Genomic DNA, 4,245 nt, shown 5'->3' with positions numbered 1-4,245 from the left:
ACATGTGGCTGGACACTTGTCTTGTGCTACTCCACTTTCCCCTTTTGTACTAGCTCTTCCCTCTCCTATAAATAAGAGCTCATTTTTCTTCATTCAACATTATTTTTCTTTGCTGTAAACTCATATACAGCACCCACAGATAGCCATGAACATATTTCTTTTTATACCTGTTACAGCACCATGATCATTCTTTTCTTTGTCGACTTTTCGTTGCTGTAAACTTGGGCTGATTCATGATGAACATAGACTTGATATTTTTTACACTGTTGAGCAGGAACAATCTTCTCAATGTATTAGACTTTCTGAAGCGGCCAAATTCTGCTCAACTGGTATCAGGCACAAGAGACCGTGTAAATTTGCATGACAAGTTCAAGAGCTTGTATGTCCAGATGTTTCCTGGTTCTATTGAAGAACTGGAGAGTAAAGCTGCAGCAAAAGCTAAGCAAAGAAATGCTGGCTCATTTTGGGACATAGTGATGGATGCCAAAGTTGGCAGCTTCAAATTTGGTTTCTGAAATGCAGTTTTTTAGTGACCGCTATGTTTAGGCAGGTAATACTCTCTATAATCTTCCTGGTGCATGGTGAGAAAACTAACATATTTGCCTTGAGTTGTATCATGTGATACCTTATTAGGTTCGTTGGCATGCAAAGTCAACTTTGTACCGATTATCCCATTTGCCTGCTGGTGGCATAAAAAAGTTCTCTTTGGTGCTCAAATCATATGCAAGGAAATATATTGAAGTCAAAAATTTATATTTAGCAGCCTCATTGTCTTCATGTCTTTGCCATGTAGTAGCGTATTATTTTTGTAGCTTCATACCCTAAATGCTGAGGGTGGTTGAGATGTGACCAAAATGTCAGTGTTGATACACTCGTCATTTTCTTAATGTTGGCCTCTACTTTGTGTCTCATAAGAACAGGAAGAACTTTTTGCAATCTGAGTAGGGACTCCTGCTTTTTCGAGCTCTTGGCATCAAGGGTTGAACTATGGAGTGATCTCACAAGGACACACTTGCCTCTCTTCTCTATATGGAATGCTACGCTTTATTTATTATTATTTTTTTACTCCATGGCATGCCCAATGCAAAGGGCTGATGTGTTTCACCGCACCACGTTTTACAAGATGGACAGTTGCTTCTTATTGCTGTATTGGCCCTAATAGCATGGATTTCAACCTGCATAGGTGTTTTTCTTTGTCCTAATGAAGGTTCTCAGTCAAGGTTGGAAAGCCACTCTCTAGTTGCAGTATCAAATACATTTGACAAAGATCTGCAATCAGACGAGCCAATTTTTTAGATTACTTTTGAACCGAGTGCTTTCAAGTGCCACATACGATGTTAAGGAAACTTTTCACATAAAATGTCTTCTCCATCCAGTGCCTCAAGTGAATGGGCCTGGACGATTCAGCAAAAGCCTCGACACATGTCCCATGGACAAGAATGGTCTTTCTGTGAATACCTAGCTAAGTGTCGTTGGAGGGTCCTTCGCTAGAAAATGTCTCTATGGGTTGCATTTAAAGGCTGTGTTAGCTTGGAACTAAGTGCTAGAAGTGGGCCTGAATGATTATTGCAGCTCTGACAATGTCTATCTTAGTACCCAAATGTGCTAGATTGTCACACCTAGCATAGTTCTGTTTTAAGAATTTATCAAAGCAAGGTCTTAGTGCCCAAGTGTGCCAGATTGTCACCTAGAATACGTCTATTTTAAGACTTTATTAAAGCAAAGTCTAGACTCATGCAAGCCCTATGCAGTCTGGCATTATGAAGTTGTGTAGCAGAAATGTTGAGAGTAGACCTGTTTTTCTGTTACTAAGCTATCAAATTTTTTTTTGGCGTCTTCCATCTTTCTACTAATGGACAGTTTTGTGGATAGAAACATTTGTGTAGCCGAATAGCATAATATTTAATTGTGGAAGGAGTGGTTGCACACATGGTCATAAGCCATAGTTGCCATGGTTTGAAAGCCTATGAGCCATGCGAATATGTGCGAAATAGAGTCATAAAATGATACTCTTACAAGGTTATCACACCAAATCAATATGGTGAAGCATGCAATACTGTCATTCTTTATTTATCTCTTCAAGTAAGCCTATTTGTGACTTCTGAGGGGTGTACCTATGGTTGAAGCTTGGCTCACCCAATGGTTCATGAAAGATTGGGTGGTTCAAGCAGTTAGGGTGTTCTTTTGTAATCCTCTCAAAGTCATGCCAATTTTGTCTTTTATGGATTGGAGAATATACTAGAAATAAAAAGATCGGATGGGTCTAGCAGACCTATTCTCAAGGAAATATTCTCTCCTTAAGTGCAGCTACTATTGTCCATCTATTCTTTGTCCCATTCTATTAGATGGGATGGCTATAATATACCTCTGCATGTGGTTCCAATTTTGACAACTACGCTCTTTTCTTTTTGTTTTCAGTTGTTTCCCACTTCAAAAGGGCATATGGTAGTGGTGGATCCTCATAGACATCTCTCAATTTTGTAGGTCTTACAAAGGCTGGTGCAATTGAGGCTATTAATACTTTTTTAACCCTTTATTCTTCCCAACTCCACCATCTAGTTGTATTTTGATACTCGTCGTTGATTCTTCAAGCAAGAGTTCAATTGCATATCTAACACGTGTATTTTTTTGCAAATTCATTGGGCATTTTTCTTTCTCAATCTAGAAACTCATTGAACACTTCTCTTCATAGTTAGGGACTTCTCTTCATCGGGTCTGGCAATCCACTCTTGCGTAGTACCAAAGATCTTGTAATGTAAATTATACAGGGAGGGGGGGGAGAAATGCATAAGCTTAAAATTTTAAAATTACAGGAGGGTTATTATAATATACCACAAAGATAACAGGAGGTATATATTAAATAGGGCAAAAAAGGTTACAGAGGGGTTTTAAAATATGCCTTTGCACGCACGTGATATCCATGATTTTGTAAGGTGGACCCCCCGGGAAAATTACTCATGAGCTGCTAAATTTGGTCTTCCAGCCTCTAAAATTGGTCCAAGGACTCCATGAATGCTCTTGATTGCTATCCTCCTAGTCCTTGACCTCTGGGTCCTTCAATGCTCCTCCATTTTTGTGCTTGTCCATGTGTACTTGAAGCTTCTTGGATTTTTAATTGAAAAGGATGGTAACTGAGCATGTAAGGTAACTAAATCGATCAGAACTAGAGCTCTGATACCACTTTTCAAAGAGAGAACTAGAGAGAGAGAAAGAGGAGAGAGAAGACTACATAAGAGAGAGAAGGAGTGCAGAAGAGAGAGTGATGAGGAGAGGGAAATACTAAAAATGGAGAGAGAACGACATGAAAGAAGAAGAAAGATGGCTGGAAGCCATGAAAGGATAGGAGAAGCTAGAGAGAGAGGAAAGACAAAGATGTATTATTGTGTAAAAACTCGTTTTCTGTACATGTGTCCTTTTCCCTTTTATGTGCCCCTAATTCAGTTCTTTACATATTCTCACATTGTCGGATCTACCAAGTTTATGGAGATCTAAGTCGGTATTCATGTGGTGATTGCCACATTATGGAGAGGTTTGTATTGTTTAAATTGTTATCTATTTAAATAATTGATTAGTAAGTTAGTAGGTTTATTTACTACTAATAAGTTAAGATTTATAGATTTCTAGCCATGATTTCTAGCTAATTTAAAGAGAGAGAGAGAGAGGGAGGGAGAGAGGAGAATGAGTGAGAAAACACGGGGGTGGAGAGAAACAAAGAGAGGGTTTGTCGTGAAGAGGAGACGAACAATTCATCCCCCTCTTGATTTATTCTTATTCTTTCTTATTCTTCTTTTTCTTTTCTTGAGAATAAGGTGCATTGAGGGAGAAAGAGAGGAAATGAGAGAGGGGGAGAAGAAAAAATGAAAAGGAAGAGAGAGAGAGAGAGAGAATAAATATGAAAGATAACAAAGAAATGGGGAAAGAGAGAGAGGGAGGGAGAGAGGGAGAGAGGAGAATGAGTAAGAAAACAAAAGGAGGTGGGGAGAAACAAAGAGAAGGTCAACAAAGAAAGAGATATAGAGAAATAAAGAGAAGGGGAAGAGCACATAAAACGAAGAGCGCAAAGAAAGGTGCAAACAAAGGGGGAGAAAACCAAGACTTTAGTTGACATTAATTTTATTTCAATCAAAGATCATTGATCCATTAATATCAAAATTTGAGAAAATGGTAAGAAAAATGTGTATCAATCATGCCTTATATTATTTTTGCAAACTAATTGAATAATATATACAAAAACATTAGACGTGG

The sequence above is a fragment of the Lygodium microphyllum genome, chromosome 19, assembly GCF_053477565.2.
Source record: "Lygodium microphyllum isolate KBCC chromosome 19, Lygodium_microphyllum_v1.1.10, whole genome shotgun sequence".
Taxonomy (NCBI): Eukaryota; Viridiplantae; Streptophyta; class Polypodiopsida; order Schizaeales; family Lygodiaceae; genus Lygodium; species Lygodium microphyllum.
Note: the sequence above shows the minus strand (reverse complement) of the source record.